The sequence below is a fragment of the Pteropus medius genome, unplaced genomic scaffold (assembly GCF_902729225.1).
Source record: "Pteropus medius unplaced genomic scaffold, Ma_sr-lr_union100, whole genome shotgun sequence".
NCBI classification, from domain to species: Eukaryota; Metazoa; Chordata; class Mammalia; order Chiroptera; family Pteropodidae; genus Pteropus; species Pteropus medius.
Genome location: NW_024350399.1, coordinates 969,056 through 989,393, shown reverse-complemented (window position 1 = coordinate 989,393; position 20,338 = coordinate 969,056). Strand labels below are relative to the sequence as shown.

Below are 20,338 nucleotides of genomic sequence, written 5' to 3'. Positions count from 1 at the left end.
TTGACTGATCCATTTAAGGTAAAGCACTGCTCCCATTTTCTGTCTCCCACCAAAGTATAAATTACATGAGACGGGGACTTTGTTGGGTTTGTATACAGCTCTGTTGCCAAGTACAATGCAAAGAAACTGATACATAGTGTGTACTCAATACTTTTTAAAATAAATTAATGAATTAATCTCTGGCATTATATGTAGTGAGGGTGTACGTGCTTGAAAAGGGAGAAAGGAGGAAGGAGGGAAGTTAATATTGGTTGACTATTATGTGCCAAGTGCTATACTGGGTACCTTGAGTACATTATCATGTTTAATCTTCATATACATATGAGGTCAAGATCAAAGGTATACTGCCAATTAGTGACAGAGGTAGATTTCAAGGTCTGAGTATACTGAATTTATGTATCAAATAACTAAGTACTCAGGGACCACTGATTACTTAAAGTAATAAGAAGCAATACATTCTCTTGTGTTGTAAATAATATGAACTATAATTGCAAACTGTAAACATAATCTTTTTTTTTAGTTTTCAATGTTCAACTACCAACAAATAGAATCTTGGAAATGTAGCTGGCACGTGAAGCCCATGCTGGGACAACTTTTTGCCCTCATTATATATATTTTTTCCCTATAGAACCAATCATGGGATCCATAAACAGCCCTTCAGGACTGAAAAGTTCTTTTGATCAAGTGAATTACTGCTTCCTTGAATTTACCTTCCTTGTAATAAATGAAGAAATGAATTAGATATCCCATCTTCTAAATAGCCATCAAAAGTCCTGGTAGGATTCTCATTATTCTCTGAGCATTAAGACTTTAAAAGTATCAATGTTTAAGTGTTTAGAGTTAATAATAAACTTGCTTTGAAAATATATCAAAATGAAGTTGTCAGAGGTCTCTAAAAATCACTGGTGAGCAAATAATCCTCCAAGGCTGTCAGAGTCTAAGGGAATTTTTATTTAGCCTAGGGAGTTATCTTGTTGACAAAGAGCTTACTAAACACTGAATAGAAGAAAACCCATTTACAAGAAATGGGCCAGTTGGTGTATCAAATCAGTGGTTAATCTAAACCTGGCGGAGAAACACATTCATTGTGTTAGCTTAGTAGAATGCTCATGGGTCATATATTTTCTTTCTCATTTGTTCCAATCACAAACCAATTCTGCTTTGTGGGGCTGTGTACTGGAGTCTGTCCATGAATGCATTAAGAGAAATTGAGAAACAGTGTGCAGAAAATTTAGATTATATAATCAATTTAGGAAGATACTTAAATATAGCAAATTGTAATCAAGCTTTCTACACTGCTCTAGCAATGTCAATATAGATTTGTTTTCTTTGTGAAAAATTATGAAAGCCTCAACTATCCATGTATTATTTTCAGCAATCTGAAAGTATAATTATTTAATTTGAAATTTAAAAAAATTCGTAAGAAACTGAGAATATGGTAATTATTTAAATCTGAAATAATAAATATTTTAGAAAGGCAACACAAATCTTATTCAAGCATTATTCCACTAATAAGCAGCTGTACATGGAGAAACTGTGGCCTGGAGTCAGAAGAGCGTAAGTATGAGATTGAGGAGCCCTGAGTTCCAGCCCTGATTTTCTCAGACTCTCATAATTTGATCTGGGTTAACTCATTTTATTTTCCAGGACTCAATCTCCTTATCTGTGAATGGAGATTTACACTGGATTTAGAATGCAGATTTTTAGGTTTCAGATCTTTCTTCAAAATATTTCTTAAGGCATTATGTCTACACCTAAAATAGATAACATATTCACTTTGAATCAGATTTCCATTTTGACAAATATTTATTGAGCTACTACTATATACCTGAGGTTGTTTAGGTGCTAGAGATAGAGAAGTGAATGAACAAAGAAGCAAACAAATGATTAATTATTTTTTCATGCATGGAGCTACATTTAGTGTAGAATGATACAACAGAAAAATAAACAAATAAATACATCATATACCAGATGATAAGTACTATAAAGAAAGGTAAATGTGTCACAGGGCTGGGGCTTCTGGGATGGGAGGCTGTATTATTAGCTGTATTATTATTTTATACAGGATGGTCAGGAAAGTCCTCACTGAAGATAGAACAAGAATGCAGACACTCTGAGGTAGAGGCATGCTTGGTGTGTCCATAAACAAGCAAAGAGGCTGATGTAGCTTGGTTGGACTGGGCAAAGGGAAGAGTGGTAGGAGATAACATTATAGAGGTCTTTGGGAGTGAGACAGTGGAGAGATGATGCAGATCATGTATGACTTCTAGGCCATTGTAAGGGCTTCAGATTTTATTGCAAGTGAAGTGGGAAGTGATGGGAGGGTTTTGAGCAGAGAAGTAATATTATATAACTTAGGTTGTAAAATAGTTTGCCCTGGCTATTGTGTTGAGAATAACTTTTAAGAGGGCAAGTATGGAAGAAGAGAGATTAGTTTAGAGATTAAGAGAGCAATCTGGGTAAGATGTGTAATGACTTGGACTAAGAGTAGTGGTGAGATGGTGAAAAATTGTTAGTTTCTGGATATATTGAATAAAGCCAACAGGATATATTGATGAATTGGATATGTGGTATGTGAGAAACAAAGGAATCAAGGATGAGTCCAACTTTTTCACCCGAGCACTTGGAATAACTAAGTTGCCATTTAGTGAGCTGGAGAATCCTGCAGAGGAACAGATTTGGAAGTAAGATGATCCAGAGCTATGCTTCAGGTATATGCTCATTAGATACTCCAGTGAATGTTGAGTACGTAGTCAGCGATATCTCTGTCTGTCCATCTGTCTGTCTGTCCATCTATCATCTATCTATCTATCATCTATGTCTTGAGTTCAGGCAAGAGCTCTGAGTTGATTATTAATTTGAAAGCAGTAAGCATCTAGATCATATTTGAAGCTATCACTCATGGTATGCATGTAGATTGAGGGGAGGCCAAGTACTGACCATTCCAATATTAAGACAGTAGAGAAATAAGAAACAAACAGGAGAATAAAAAGAATGGTTTGTGATATAGAAGTGGAATCAAGAGAAAGCACATGGAAGCCAGTTACGGAAAGGGTTTTGACAACAAGCAAGTGATTAATTGGTTTAAATGCTGTGGATATGTTAAGTAAGCTGAAGTCTGAAAAGGAGGAGATCATTGGTGACTTGACAAGACTGTTTAAAGTAGTGTACTAAGATTTTGATTGGATTGCATTCAATAGAAGAAAAAGTGTCGGGGAGTTTAATAAATTTTTTGATGAGTTTTGCTATAAGAGTGAACAGAGTGAAGGTGATACGTGATAAAAAGTTATATATAAGACAGAGTATGTTACTCCATGTTTGTGTGCTAATGTGGAATGATCTCGTAGAGATGGAGAAATTTGATGAAACCATAAAGAAAGGAGAGTTCCTAGAACAATGCTGTTGAGTAGATAGAGGATGATGAGATCTAGAGCATAATTGGAGGTGTCATTCTAAGATAGAAGGAGAAAAGGTGGGTTATTTTGGCATGGATGCAGGTATGTGCATAGGTGTGGTGAGGGGAGCTTGTGGTAGCTTTCTTCTAATTGCTTCAAGTATCTTAGTGAAATGAGAACTAGGTCATAATCTGGGGTTGGAGATGTTAAAAGTTTGAGGACAGTGAAAAAGCTGTGAAATACTCAAAAAGAAAGTCAAAGAATAAGGTCAGAAAATATACTATAATTGCTTGGATAGCATTAAGGGCCTATTTGAGGATAATGCTGTTGAATTTAAAGTGAGACGAGCCAGCATGGTTGTGTGTTTTTCTCTAGCAACTTGTACTTGCATGAATGAAGGTGCAAAGAAAGTATGGAGTTGAATATAATCATATTGGGGAAGATGATTGAGGCTGAGATTATGAAAATGGACCATAGAATCTAAGTTGCATAAAGAAAATTAGAACATAATGGGAGACAGTAAACTGTGGGGAAAAAACCCCCCCAAAATTGTAGGTTCAAAGGATAGGAGAAAATCTGGTACCAGAGGGAATGAGGAAACATATAGTAAGGGATGGTCCTAAAAAAGTAATATTTAAAATTGAACTTGTGAAGGACATATAGTTTAAGACAGTGTGTTGCTTAAGGGGGGTGGAGATCAAAATTACTGAGAAAGTAGAGGTCAAGGAACTACACTGATATTAAAATCAAGAATTATGACAGAAGTAGAATTGAAGAAAGTGATAGTGACTATATCTCGATTACATTATGAATATGTATTTTAGTTGAACATTCAGAGTACTTAGAATAGAAGGACAAATATCTATTTTATAGCATAATTTTCACTTTAAGAATAGCTAAAAATACTGGTCAAATGCTATATTTTATTGAAAAATGACATCCTTCAGAATTGTTCAGGTGTAAATATTTAATAGGAATGCTTGGTATACATATTCCTTTATAGCTCCCACATCTTTGTGCTTGGCCATTAATTACCTCCCAAACCACAAAAAGTTAAAGAATTCTGTTGCACAAAACACGACAGGATTTGAGGAGCAAATTTTGCTAACAAGCCATTTATTTCGTCATTCTAAATAGACATACTTCAAGTTTATTTTTATTGTAAACTAAGTGGATCATACCCATGAAAACATTTATTTTTTTAGAATTAGATATTATAATCTGAACAATGATGTATGTGTATACAAATATATATATAAATTCTGCATTTTTTATGTTTAATTTTCCAAACAGAGTTGTAACTGGACCCCACAAGTAGAGGATGGATGTCTTTGTTGGTCTGTTCAGCTTAGCCCTTGTAACAACAGTACAAACATTTAAACTTTGATTTTCCTATTTTCAGCACATTTGAGAGAAAAAAGAAAAATCATTTTAGATTTTGGCACACTGACAAAAACTGAAAGATATCACTGGGAGAAAACTCACTGCCCCAAGAAATTACCTGTTATGCAACTTGGACAAATTGCATTCAGCATCTGTCTTTGGCAATAAAGATTATACGCTAAATCGGCCCCCAATAAAAGCAATAAGCGCACCACATCTTGTGGTCTTATCTATTTCTCCTGTAATTAGTGTCATTGTCTCATTTTTAATTTGTCTCAATTAATGTCATTATTTCACCTTCAAGTTGGAGAACGTACCAGACTGTAGCTTTTTTATTTCAAAGCATTTTCTACCTGAAAGTGATCTAGAATTTAACTCAAATCACCTCATTTTTACCAATAAGAAAATTAAAGACCAGGAAAGTACAATGGTTTGTTCAAGTTCACATTTTTATTGGAAATTTGTAATTTTAAACTAAATTTCCAAATATATGCCACTACCATTTAAATATTAGTTGTAGGACGTGGTTCCATAGTGTAGCGGTTAGCACATCTGCTTTACACACAGAAGGTCCTGGGTTCACGCCCCAGTGGAGCCACGGTCCATGGTCTATGGCCATGCCACCCTGAACAAGCCTGATGTCTGATCTCGAGAAGCTAAGCAGGGTTGGGCCTGGTTAGTACTTGGATGGGAGACCACTTAGGAAGACCAGGTGCTGTAGGCATAAATAATAATAAATAATAATAATAAAAAAATATTAGTTGTAAATAAAATTTAGCAAGTTAACAGTTTATACTTGAAAATGTTAATGATTCTTTAAAGAGCTTTCTTGATTAAGATAAATATTCTGCTCTGTTACCACAGTACTATGGAAGCATAATTGCAGTCTGGGGGAACCTAAGCAGTAACATCTATAACAGTGGCATTTCTAAATAAAATCTGATTACTAGCTTCTGATAATGATTATCATACAGCATTGCTACTAGAAATATGTAACATTCTTTTTCTAAACCATATTTTTCTATTCTAGATTATAAAAGCATGAGAAGATACATTACTGCTTTTAAAAATTCACATATAAGATTTTAAGTAATAGCAATACTATATCCAAAGGTGAAGTATATTTCTTTGTAAAAAAGAGAAAACTCTATTGTGAATTTCTTGATTAACTTTTGTCCTATTTTCTACAAACTCTGATGTTAAAACCTAATTTTAAAGGACTATTTCTTTTTTTAAAAAGTTTTCAGGTTTATTTAGGTATAATTGATAAAATTGTAAGTATGTAAGGTGTACAATATGTTTTGATATAGTATACATTGTGAAGTGTTAACCACAATCAAATTAATTAACATGTCCATCACTTCCCATAGTTACCATTTTTTCGTGTGTATGGTGAGAACACAAGATCTACTTTCTAAGCACATTTCAAGTATACAACACAGTATCATTAACTATAGTCACCACTGATGCTGCACATCAGATCTCTAGAACGTAATTCGTCCTGCATAAGTGAAAGTTTATACGCTTTAACCAACATCTCTCCATTTTTACCATTCTACTTTCTGCCTTTATGTGTTCAACATTTTTAGATTCCACACATAAGTGAGATCATGTAGCATTTGTCTTTCTGCATCTGGCTTATTTCACTTAGCATAATGTCCTCCAGGTTTATTCATGTTGTTGCATATGGCCGGATTTCCTCCTTATTTAAGGCTGAATAATATTCCTCTGTATGTGTATGTATGTGTGTGTATAAAGAAAATATATTTATTATTTTCTTTATTCATCTGTCAAGGGTTTTTTCATATGTAGTTTGGCTATTGTGAATAATACTGCAATGAATATGGGAGTGCATTTATCTCTTCAAGATACTGATTTTGTTTCCTTTGGATATATCCCAGAAGTGAGATTGCTAGATCAGATGGTAGTTCTATTTTTAATTTTTTTAGGAAACTTCATACTGTTTTCTATAGTGCCTACACCAATTTACATTCACATCAACAGTATACAAAGGTTCCCTCTTCTCTACAAATACTCCAATACTTGTTATTTCTTGTCTTTGAGATAATAGCCATTCTAACAGGTGTGAGGTGACATTTGATTGTGGTTTTGATTTGCTTTTCCCTGATTAGTGATTTGAGCATCTTCATGCATCTGTTGGCTTCAGTTTTATAAATGACACAATTTCTAATCGCCTGAGATGCTATCTAGAATCTGGCTAACTTCATTGTCCTGAATGACTTGGTGATTTTGTCCACATGCAGCTTGTTATACCTAGTATATCCAAGAGAAAAAAAAAAGGATTTTTTTATTAATAACTTATAGTCAGTATGCTTTGACAGTACAGCAATGGTAATTTAGGTAGGCATAGCTTTTCTATTTGCCACTCTATTTATTAAATGGGATTCATCCATAAATATTCATTAATGATGTTTTGCTACATGGCAAAATAATAAAAAATCTTTTCCTTTTTTCCATAGATGCATTCTTATCACCTACCCCAGTTGTAATATATGTTTACTTTGAAATAAATGTAATTTATTGAAATAAATTAAACCCTTTACCTCTAAAGTCTTAAAGGTATTTACTTTCTTGGGGCAACCTTTTTCCCCAGTGACCTACTAAATTTTACACTGCATCTGCCCAGTTCCCAGGTCGCCTCTACCTTGTTTGTTCATTACATTTGTTAGCACATAGATGCTTTTTTGATTTGGTATTATCTGCTTATTATCCCAACAATTTTGTTTTTATCCTTCACACTCTACATATTAGCAGTAAGGACTGTGGAGTTCCTTTTACAATTTGCTCTTTTCACAATTTGCTGATCTAAAAGTAACCAGCCAAAAGAAGATATCACCCTGGCTGAAGTGGTTAATCTCAGTGCAGTGACTGCTCTTGTGGAGTTCTTTGTGCCATCACTAGAGCTCCTCTTACCTCATATTCTAACTACAAAACCATCCAACCAAAGGAAAAAAAAAACGGAAAAACATAACAAGAAACAAACAAAACAGCCATAAAAAAGCATGAACTATTAGCACTGAAGGATGATTAATATGTCCCTTCAATTGCTTTTCAAGTTTTATTCCCCCAAGTGTTCAAATTACATCATCCAGTGTCTACAAGATCACTTGAATTATTTTATATCTTGTGATTATAAGGTATTGGCAACATACTATTAAAATTAAGTAAAATTATTCTATAGAAAGAGGAGGAGCCTGGGATGTAGTAAGAAGTCAGTAAATATCAGGGTTGAATATGAGATTTTTCATATTCTAGTAACTGTGAACAAATAATTTTTATGATATATGCTTATAACTATAAATGTAATAGTTGTTTTGGAATGTAGTAATAATAATAGTAATAATACCACTTATAGGGTCCTCATGTACTGAACATAGTGCTAAACACTTTCATGTATATTCTCTCTTTTGAACTTTAGGACGGCTTCGTGACAGTTTTTGTTATCTCCTCTATTGAAACCTAAGAGAAATTTCACCCACAGACCTCAAGCAAAGATACTCATGAATGCTATAAAGAATGTACTCAAAGCGTTCCTGTTCTATGTTAGACTGTGCTTAGGGACTGACCTGTTATCTTTCTGACTTTGAGAAAAAAGAAGAGGATAAGTTAAATTTTAGTTATTTCTTCTATTCCTCACAATTTTGTTAAGAATGGAGATGATTCTGGGATAATCCTCAGGATTTTTTCTATGCTATTAACATTTTCCTTATTTCTCTTCAAATCTAGGAGAGTTAGCCAGGAAGAATCTTGAACACTGTGAGGAGATAATCCCCTTTGTATTGTGTTGCCATATTTGTGATGAAAGGGGAAATTTGGAAAAGGCTCTTCTGCTATACTTTTGTGCAGAGTAAAGTATCAGAACATGCCTTCAGACCTGAGTCTCTTGAAGTGCACCTGTATGAATAATCAGTGTGTAGCATCTGACTAGAGAAAGGGACATTTCTGTAGCTCTTCTAATATTACAATTAATCACTTTTATATTTATTGAGCACAGAGTATTCAGTTCAACAAATATATACTGCAGGGAAACTGTAAAATTAAATAATTCAGCATATAAGGCGATGATCGTATACTATGTCTTCAAAAAACTAACCGTTGGAGATGACAAGTAAGCAAATCAGGTAGCTGTTTTTGTATTTTATTCAGATTTTATAGTTTTTTTTTTTCCTCTGCATGAGTTGGTTTGGTGAGATCTTACTCTGTCAGTACTGACAGAAGTACAGTTGAGTTTATTTTATGCTTAATAAGGATCAAATTTCTTGAAAGGCCAGTGTCTGGCTTACCACCTTTGTAGGGCATCCAGTTCCTCATATACATATAGAATGTATACATGAACTCAATTTCTTTAAATAAATAAAGTCCCAAGTATAATATAACTAAAGGTATATGTTTGAGTAAATATCTTTTTGAAGCTTTGTATTTGGTTGTGTGTATGTACATATGTGAAGGTATGTGTGTTTAAGGATCACTGTATGTTTAAGGATCCCATACCAGTGGGATCGGGGTTAGAGCAAGGCAAAATTGCTTTGTTGAAGAAATCAGTTAAAATCCTCCAGCCAGAATATTTGATTCTCTGAAATTTTATAAAAGACAGAAGCTAGATTATACAGTATTATCTGTTTATTCTCCAAACAAGATATTTTAGACGTTAATACCTTAACCATATTATGCTTAAGTATAAGTTGATCTGAACTGCTTTATATGTTTATAACAAAATACATAGTCATCAGTTACTCTCAATAACTACTAACTGAAATCACTTTGTCTTCTGACATTATGTTCCTTTTTCACATGTTTTAAATAGAAATGCTTTCTCTGTTGTGCCTGGCAGCTGAGAGATAGAAAATTGGTCTCCTAGATCCTGCTATTTCATGTCTTTTTATTTTAAATTGCAGTTTAAACTTTTCCCTTACCTTCAATAGCCTTTTTATTAAAATGGAAGCAAATTAAGGGTGGGAATGGATGTTGTTTTCTAGAATTACTAAACATATTCATATGGATTTATTTCTGAGGAAGCTACAAATTACATTTTGTTAACTGCCTTTGCAGGCTTTTTTCTCTATGTAATATTTTTGTCTTTCCTCACATTGAAAAACTTCTGGAGGGAAGATTGCTCTTGGATTTGCTGGAGAATATAGAATAAGCAGAAGTCTGTGGGTAAGTGTGACTGTGAATGTGTGTGTATGTGTTTGTGTGCATTGAAAAGGGCAAACATTTAAAATTATTTTATATAGACATGTATATAACATCTTGAAGTTGCTATCCAAGATATATTGGTTTTCTTCTTTTAATCTTCAAGAAAAAATTACTTTTTCTGTATTCCATAGCTTCTAATATGTTAGACTTGTGGCCCTCTGCCATTTCTAAAATTCTAGGGTTTGGATCAGATTCAGAAAAGATTGATAGGCTACTGAGCAATCCATATGCTGACCAGTGAGTAAGTCAGTCTTCAGTGACTGCCAGATGTTAATCAATGTGTCATGATAGACACTTTGGCAAGAAAACAACAAAGAAGGAAGAAACATGGGAAAAAGACTGAAAAAAAACAACATGTAATGTTGTTATGGTCTGTGATCTTTGAGTGTCTAATGTCACAGCTGAAGTCAAGGGCTAAGAACTCAGGCTTATTGAGCTGAACCCCTGAATTTTTTTTTTTTTTTTTTTTTTTTTTTTTGCTGCTGAAAGTTTGATATACTTAATTTTAGTCTAGTTATAGAATTTTCATGTTAGAAGAGATAATCTAATAATAATGACAGTTTTCAACATAAATTAAGATCCTGAATGGCTATTTTTCTCAAGATAACTTAGCTATTTAGTGACAAATTCTTGGTTAAAAAGCAGGTTTCCAGACTCCCACTGCATGCACTTATCATTAATTCAGGCACAGAAAGTTGTTTTTTCCCCCTTGATTTTTCCCTTACTATAATTAATAGATATAATAATCATGTATAATATTTGAGATAAGCTAATTTACAGTTTCTCTAATTTATAGTTTTTCTAATGAAGTTTTTTCTAGCTATTACTTCCTCCGAATGTTTACTCCAATTCTGAGCCAGTACTCAATATCATTATGACTTCTGTGTTCTATCCTTATTCTTTTCTTTTATTGACTGCCCCACCCCACCCGTTTGTTTTCTTAATCTAGGCAAACTCACTTGTTCTCATAGGGAACATGAGAAAAGTTAGTGGACTATCAGAATTGGTACAAAGTCAATTCAATTCCCAAGTACCGCTTAGAAGTTACCTTCTCTGATTCCTAATCAGAGAATCTGTAGAGGTACCCATAGGCAGAGGCAAAGAGGATGAGAAGCAACAGGAATCAGGTAACACTGATTTATTTACACTGACTGACTGCTGGGACAGTGGCAGCACTGACAGGTATGCAGCTCTGAGATGGTCTAAGAAAGTATACCTGGATTTACAGATGCAAATCATCCTCCCCCTTCATTGTTCCCTCTTTTGTCTCCACAAGGTTTCCTCCTATTTTTATCTTAGGAACTGTATGTGCCACTTCCTGGATAGTCCTCCAAGTGCTGCTTATTTTGTGCCATTATTAGGTTTGAACATCTACTTTATTATTTTACTACTGTCATGTCAGTTTAATATGGAAGGGGTTTGGAGTTCCAGGCTGCCATGTTTGGTAACTGTGCAGTCCTTTCTCAATGATCTGAAGGCACTGAAGTCAGTCCTTTATCATCCTGGTTGGTTTCCTTCCAAACATTTTGAAACGGTATTATGCTTCTTTTACCTTAATTGTGCAAAACAAACAAATAAATAAAAATATCCCAAGCTATTTATATGTTTATCTTGCGGACATCGACAAGTACTAAGTTGACATTTTTTTTTTCAAGTGTCTTTGTTCTTTGGTTCTGTTTTTGATATAGGCTGTTATTACTTAGTCGATTAAACCTACTTATTTCTAAAATGTTATCTGGACTTGAACCTATCTCTATATTGTATTTTTACCTTCATAATATTACTTTCAAGTTTTCTAAATGGTCTTTGCCTTATAATTTACATTTCTAGACTTTTCTAGAATTCAAAGTAATTTCAATTATTTATGCCCTTTTTGATATGTAAGGTATTACTGATACAAACCCACATATTATACTGGGTTGGTCTCCAAGTCATTGGAAACAATGAGGAGTGTCAGAATTTTTTTTTTTACTGTGATCCTTCCTATTTAATTATTTCCTTTTTTTTTTTATACTTTAACCATAAAGCGTATATATATTTACACTGTGTGTTCACCTCCCATAGTTAGATTTCTTTCTGTCACCACATATTTGGAGTGTCAGATTTTACACTAAAAACCCTTATCAGTTTCCCTAGGAGGCTGGGTTTAGGGTGAGTTTTTTTCTATCAAATTGTAACTTCCTGGAGACAAGGTTTATTTTATCTTTAGTTGCCTATATAGATGATTCAAGTTGTGAAACAGGTACACTTTGTATATATGGTGAATTTCGACCCCGGCGTAGATAATTTGTCTTCGAATTATGAGCATTTATCTTCATTTGAAGTAGAAATCTATTTAATGAGTACAAGACAAATTTACAGGTATGACAGAAGAGTCTAGACCTCCCTAAGCAGGGCATACACAGTATCTATCATATATTATGAAGTCTAAGAATGAGAGAATAAATTGCAGAAGGAAATTTGAAAGAAAATAATGGTGAATATTTAAGCAAAAGCAGTAGAAGAAAATGTAAATTTATATATATAGGTGATATGGGAAGATAAACGAAAACAGTTCAAGAATAATACTGAAGTTATTAATAATAAAGTTAACTGGGAGCTAAGGTGAGAGAAAGTACATGCTCCAGTACCATGAAATAGTAATAAGCAGAATATTTTGCTGTTATATATGCTTCATCAGGCTCAAAAGTAAGAATGCCATTGCTTTCTTTGAACTTGCCTGTCATGTCTTATCTAGTGATGAATTACACAAGATTACCTTTATAAACAGCAGCATATAAACTGTGGGAGCTGTTTTTTTTTGGTTCTTTGGAAAGATGAACAACTCTACATGCTCTGAGATAAATGATGCTTGTAATTCCAAGTTTTTAATTGTTGAATTGTAATCACAGGTATAGATGATATATTTGTTTAATTAAGAAAGTCTGATGTTCATGAGGAAATAATATGTGTAGCAGTGACGTACGAGAGTCAACACCAAGGGCTAAGTTTTTCACAACTGAGGTATTTTTGACATACAATTAAATGCAATTCATCTATTATGTCTTATTTAGGGAGACAGTTTAAAATACTTTTTACATTTATGAACCTATAATTTACTTGGTATTTATCTGAGCCCCTAATAAACTTGGCTTTGAAGTAATTTTTGGTCGTATAATTTATCAGGAGCTTAATTTTATTTTTTGATTTTTGAATCTATTTTAATATTTAAATTTAAAATGAATTCAATTAAAGAGCAAATAAGCAATGATGAAAATAGAATAGAAGTGAAAGTGAATTGTTGCCCTATGATGGAAGAAGTGAAATAGGAGTCAGATCATATAAATTCTAACCTGAGGCTGATTTTTGCTCTCTATGTGACCTTTACCTTCCTGTACTGCCAAAGCCTTCTATGTAAATTAAAGCAGGCAAATTAGAGGACCTCTGGGGCATAAACTGGATAGTTGTTTAACAAATAGATCCCTTTCCTTCTTGACACACAGCCTCCTTTGCATTTAGAGGTGCCCATATGACTGAATTATGGGCAATGAAATCTGATATAAGTGACGTACATAGTTTTCAGTCCTGGGCCATAAAAGTTCCCACAGGCAAAGATCTCTTTATCCATCTGCTGAATGGAGAAGACTAAAACTCCCTGGGCAAGGGATTTCACAAAATTGGATAATCTGGGGCCCTGAATGACTATATGGAACAGAACTCCTTTTGCTGGCTTGCATTGGACTATTGTCTGAGTAAGAAATAAACTTTTATTACGCTACTCAAAATTTGAGATTATTACTAAAGTGATGAGCCTATCTGACTAATACAACGGACAAGTTTCCTTCTAGTTTTAAATTCTATGATTTGCTAGAAATCGTTAAGAATGGGTTAAGATAAAAAACACTTTCAAAAGTAAAAATATAAAACTTTTCTAATAGTTAAGGTAGACATCCAGATGTATTAAAAATTAATATTATTTTAATAAGGGAGTTCTTTGCACAATTCTAATATGCATGATCTTTAGTTACCATGGTTTAATTAAATGATACCAGTTTCTCAACAACACAGTTTGAATTTTAGTTAACACAATATATTAACTGAGCATAAAATAGAGACTTCACTACTAGCTCTTCAGTCCACAAATTGCTACATAAATAACAGGTACGCATTATGATTAGCAACCAATCATGCCACTTCTTTCAAAGGCTGTTGGTGATTTTCTCAGTGTGCATGTTATTCAACTCATGAAAAGTGTGAAGCTATATAGCTCTTTGTCACCCATTCATAAACCCATGTGACATTTTACACAAATGGATACTTGAAAGAGAGAATTGGCTAATCAAGATAAAAGTGTAGCAAAGAAACAAAAAATAATAGTGTTGGAAGTGTAATTTCAATTGAATATAAATGTAGTTATGGAAGGAATAGCTAGCTGACTGTGGCAATGTTAACCCTGGTGCCATTGAGAAACTCCAGGTATGCAGCCAGAGGAGCTTAGTAAGGATGAACGTATTAACATAAATAAGGAAAGTAGTTGTGATAAAAAGTAGGAAGATGTCTCAGAGAAAGTGATACTTAACATTAAAAGAACATTTGAAAATATTTCATGACATTGAAAATATAAGGATAAAATGGTAACATCTGATCCAAACAGGAATATGACAATTTTCAAGGCACAGAAAAAAATGCTTGGTTTGTATATTACAGAAGTAGAAGGAAGCACTGGTCACACTACTCTTGATAAGATTTTTTTAAACAAAGAATTAAAACACTTTAATTCTCAATGTTTTACTGTTTCAAATTACTGTATATTGAATAAACACCAGTTTCACTATTTTTAAATTTTCCTATTATAGCCAACAGAGTTTTAAATGTTTTGACAACAAATTGTAAAGATCACAAAAATCTATAATTTTTCCAATTGGTCATTATGATCACTTTGCACAATTTCAGCTTGCCCAGTCGTTTTATATGAATGGACCTTTTCTGGGTTCTCTCTACAGTTCCATTGATCTAAACATCTAACCTAATACCAAAATTATATTGTTTCGATTACTGGAGATTTATAGTAAGTATTCAAATAAGGTAATGTAAGTCTCCAACTTTATTGTTTTTCAAAAAATATTGGCTATTCTATGTTCTTTGCATTTCCTTATAATTTTAAAAATCAACTTTCAACTTCTACAAAAAATATTGAGAAACTCCTGGAATTTTGATTGGCATATTTTTCAATCTATAGCTCAACTTTGGAAAAATTGATACATTATAGTTTTAAGTCTTCTTTAATTTCCCTCAGCAATAGCTATAATTTTCATTCTACAAATCTCGAATATTGTGTTATTATCTCTAAGTGTTTCTTTTTAATTATATTAGTACATATTTATATCTTCAATTCTTTGAGTAAATACCTAGGAGTGAAATTTTTAGGTCATATGCTAAGTATAAGTTTAAACTTGTGAGAAAGTGCCAGCCACAAACTCTCTTCCAAAGTGGTTATATCCTCAATGTAGCTTTTAGTTGTATCCTATGGTTTGATTTATTTTCATTAATTTCAAAATATTTTTAAATTTCCTCTGTGATTTTCTCTTTAAATCATGGGTCATTTAGAAGTATATTATTTAATTTCCTAAAATATGAAGATTACTCAGATTTCTTTCTCTTATTGTTCATAGTTTATTTCCATAAAAAGTTTTGATCAAAAATTATATTCTGTATGATTTTAATGTTTTTAAATTTATTGAGACTTATTTTATAGCTCAGTATGAGGTTTCTTTTCTAAATATTCCAGCACGTTGTTCAAATCTCCTATATATTTTGTATTTGATTCTTTTATCTTTTTATTCTACCAATTGTTAAGAAAGCAGCATTGAAATCTCCAACTATATTTGTGGGTTTATTTGTTTTTTATTTTGGTTCTATCAGTTTTTGCTTAATGTATTTTCAAGCTCTGTTTTAGGGTACATATATATTAGGATTTTTTTTTGTCTTCTTGATAAATTGACCCTCTTTTCATTATGTAATTATTCTTTATTCCTAACAATATTCCTTGTATTGAAGGCTATTTTCTCTATAGTCATTCCAAATTATTTTTGGTTAGTGCTAACATATTGTACCTTTTTCCATTTGTTTACTTTTAATGTCTTTTTATTTAAAGCGGGCTTTGTATAGGTACCATATAGTTGTGTGTTACTTCTTCTAATCCATCTGACAACTGTATTTTTCAGTTGGAGTCTTTAGACAATTTACATTCAGACATTTAGTGTATTGATATTATTATATTTAAATTTACCCTCTTGATCTTTCCTTTCCATTTGTTCCATATATTTTTGTCCCGTGTTTCCTCTTTTACTGTATTTTTTCGATTAATAGAGTTTAAAAAAAAATAATTTTATTTTAATCTCTACATTTCACTTATTAGTTATATCGCTTTTTCTTAAAATTTTAGTGGTTGCTCTAGCATTTACAATACATTTTTAGTTTTTAAAGGCCACTTTCAGATAATATTATACTACTACAAATGTAATGAAAGAAGTTTACAACACAGTATTTCTATTCCCCCATCCTTCGTGATATTATTGTCATACTTTACATGTTATAAATGTCATAATATATTGTTATTATTTTTGTTTGAACAATGAATTATCTTTATGAAATTAAGAAATAAAAAACTATCTTTTATAGTCATCTTCAAATTTACAACTTTCATCTGTTATCATTTTATTTCCAACTGAAGAACTTTTTTTTTTTTTAACATTTATTTTATTCCAGGTTGGTGGCATTACAATGAAGCCTCCCAGTTTCTGTTTGTTTCGGAAAGTCTCTATTTCATTTTCATATTTGGAAGATACTTTTGAGTCCAGAATTCTATTAAAATGGCATATATAGATAAACATAGTCTATATACATAAAAATCAGGGGTAACATTCAAAATACTTAACAACCAGTATGACACAACATCAGACAAAAAAGAAGCTGACCATAAACAAAAGGCAAATCAAACTCTAATCTTAAGGGACCAAGAAAGGTAAAAACAATGATCATTCCTTACTGTATGTGGTCCTGCTTTTTCATTTGATAGACATGCTTCTCAAACCATGCATTTGAATCAACTAGAGATCTTGTTAAATGAAGATCCTGATACAGTAAGTGTAGAGATGGCTATAAAACCTTGCTATTTAAAGTGTGGTCCTCAGTCCATCGAAATGGCATCATCTGAGAGTTTGTTAGTGATTACGTGTTTCAAATATTACTGATTTTTATGTATATATGCATATGTTTATATGTCATTTTAATAAACTGCCAGATTTACATTTAATATTTAAGCTCATAATAACAAAATTTTTTCTTTGTTGGTAGCAGATTTTATTTTCTTTACTTTTTTCCTAAACACAAGTAGACTAATATTTATTACTATTAAATCATCATCAGATAATTAATAAGCATTTCATGGTTTATACAATTACATCCTAGTTCTTATCATAATTCCCTTTCATCAGCCACTGCTTAAGGTAGTCTTTAATTTCCTTAGAACATTAGAAAAAAGTATCAATTAAGTGATGAGGAATTTGATTGCATCTCTCTCTGCTCAACACTCTTACAAGTTCTTGGCTTTAATTTTTGCTTTCAATGTTCAAGATTTTTCAGTTTCTTCACTTTCTTTTTTAAGAAATAAAGAAGAAACATATCATGGAGTATGATAGAAATATTTGTTGAAAAATAGTATAGTAATTTCAAACATCATAAAAAGACCTAAGCACATCTTAAAAAAAACCTTGACATTAACAGAAAAGAGATTTTTTGATTCTTAAAGATTATTTAAAACACTAAGATAAAAATGTAAATTTAAAGCAGGGCACATTTAAAAAAATAACAAACCTCAAATATACTTTACTTGCCTAAATTGTATTATTTTCTTCAGATATTCTTTTCTCTCCAGAGGAAAACATTTTTTAAAAAAATAATTCTTTTTCTCCTCTTCACACGCTATTACTTGTTTATAAACAGCATATATGTGTTTGTGTGTGTGTGTTTAAACTTTATTTAGATGGTATTATACTTGTATTATACATGGTTCATATTACACTATGAACCATGCCTTTTCTTATTCCATGAAGCAATATCCATGTTGTTATATGTAGCTCTAGTTCATTTATTTTAGCTGGTGATTAGTATTCCATTATAAGTATATCACAACATACATCTTTCCATTTTCCTGTTGAAGACCATTTAAGATGTTTGTAAATTTTGCTTTTTTAGAGGATGTTGCAACAGTCAGGCACATTACCCCTTGGAATATATTTGAGAATTTCTCTATTGTAAATACACAGAGTTGGAATTGTTGTATCTTATCTATGGTATTTTCAACTTTATTAGATGATGCAAAATTGCTCTCTCAGGTGATTTTAACATTTATGAACCCAGTAGCTGTGTGTAAGTTCTTGTTTTTCCTCACTCTAGTTTAAGATTGCTATTATTTATTTCTAAATAAAGTTAAGACAACTAGCATGAAAAACTACTGTCTGGGTATGGTGTCTTCAAAGAAGAGAGACCTTGAAAGATGATTAATTTATTTACTGTGTATTGCTAAATATCATTCTTCTTGAGTCAACTTAGTAATCTCTAGCTTTCTAGAAAATAAAGTTTCAAATTTGTCAACAATCTTTTAACATACCTACGTTTTTTGTTTCGCTATTCATTCCCAATGTTGCTTAATTTCAGCTTTTCTTTTTTCTTTAAATGTTGTTGGAGATATGTTGTTTTTATTAATTAAAATTTTTTTGTGTTTTTTTAATTTCTCTTTGTTTTCTGTATAGAAATGTCTTAGTTCTCATTTTTTAATTCATCTTACCCTCATATTGTAGATTTAGTTTCTTGTTCTTATTCTAGCACGTTGAGTTGAACACAACTCATTTATTCTTAATCTCTTGTTTTATAATGTATGTATTTATGGCTGTAAATTAAACTCTAATACCACGTCAACCATATCCCATGTGTAGTGCTTGCATTGTTTAATTCTTAATATTTTGTAATTGCCATCAAACATATATATATAGGGGTTGTTTTTACTTGCCGATTTCTAATTAAATTTTGTGAGCAGAGAATACTACATGTGATGCAATTATTTGACATCTTTGACTTTTCCTTTTTTTATCTTTATGAGGTCATTTTTATATATGTTCCATATATATCTGAAAAAGAAGTCTAGTCTTTATATCTCTCAGATCACATTTGCTAATTTTGTTTTATAAAACTTGATATACTCAGTACATTTGTCTTGATTTATCAATATCTGGCATTTACAGGTTAAAATTTTCTCCAGATGACTGAAGGCTTTTCAAATTTTCCTTGTATTTAAACCTTGTATTTAAACCTCCTTGTATTTTGCTATGTGTATATATATCTCAAATCTGGATGGTAATATTCATAATGATGATTGTGTTGTCTTCTTGAGCTGTTTCTGTTGTTATTATTGTATAAGGCCTAGGGGTTTTATCCCTGTGACTATTTACTTTTTAACTTTAAGTTCTACTTAGACTGATACTGATATTACCTCAGCCAATTTTGTTTTGTATTGTTTGCATATCTTTTGTTCATTTCTTTTGTGATCCTGTTTTGTGAAGGTAGTCAGGCTAACAGATCCAGTTGTAGGGTTAGTGTGCACCTTGGTACATTCTCAGTTACAAGGCTTGTGCTTGTGATCTCTACCTACTAAAGGAGGCAGCTGACAAGAAGCAAACACTTTGCCAGTCTGGTCCCTGAATCAATTCTGAATCTTTCTGTTGGAACCTCTGCTTTAGACAGACAGACCATATTTGATATTAACCTTTCTTTCCTTAAAAAATTTTTTTTCTGTATTCCTAGTAGGTTTCTAGAAATTTCTTTAGGCTCTTTTCCACTTCCTTCTCTAGAGCCCCACTATTTATTTCAGAATGGTGCTTCACAGACTGTGTATTGAATTCACATGCGGAGGTTTAAAAATATTAGTAAAGTCTGGGTCTTTCCCCATACCTCCAAAATTATGATTTCATAAGGTGAAGATAAGACCCGGGTATGGGATTTTTAAATACTTCCTAGGTGATTCTAATGTGCAGCAATAACGAGAACTACTATCTAGCCCTGGGTGCTCTCCCTATGTGACCTTCTTTCTGCTAAAGCCGCTATTGATTCTGGCTCAACAAGGAGAAAGAAGAGAATAAAGGGTCTTTTGGTTTAGCTGTAGAGTTATGAAGTTCTTTATTTACTTCAGGGCCCCTTACTTCTCTTTGTATATATTGCTTCTGAGATTTGGATGGCTCCAAAATTGCTCTTTGTATAGTTTAGTTATCATTTGGCTGCGAATTGTCTTTGTTTTTCTTTGTTAATTT

At 32.3% G+C, this 20,338-nt stretch overlaps 1 pseudogene; it reads left to right on the top strand.

Annotated features, from left to right (window-relative positions):
* The first annotated feature begins 5,385 nt into the window (after positions 1 to 5,385).
* Positions 5,386 to 5,502, top strand: LOC120584320 (uncharacterized; annotated as a pseudogene).
* The last annotated feature ends 14,836 nt before the right edge of the window (positions 5,503 to 20,338 follow it).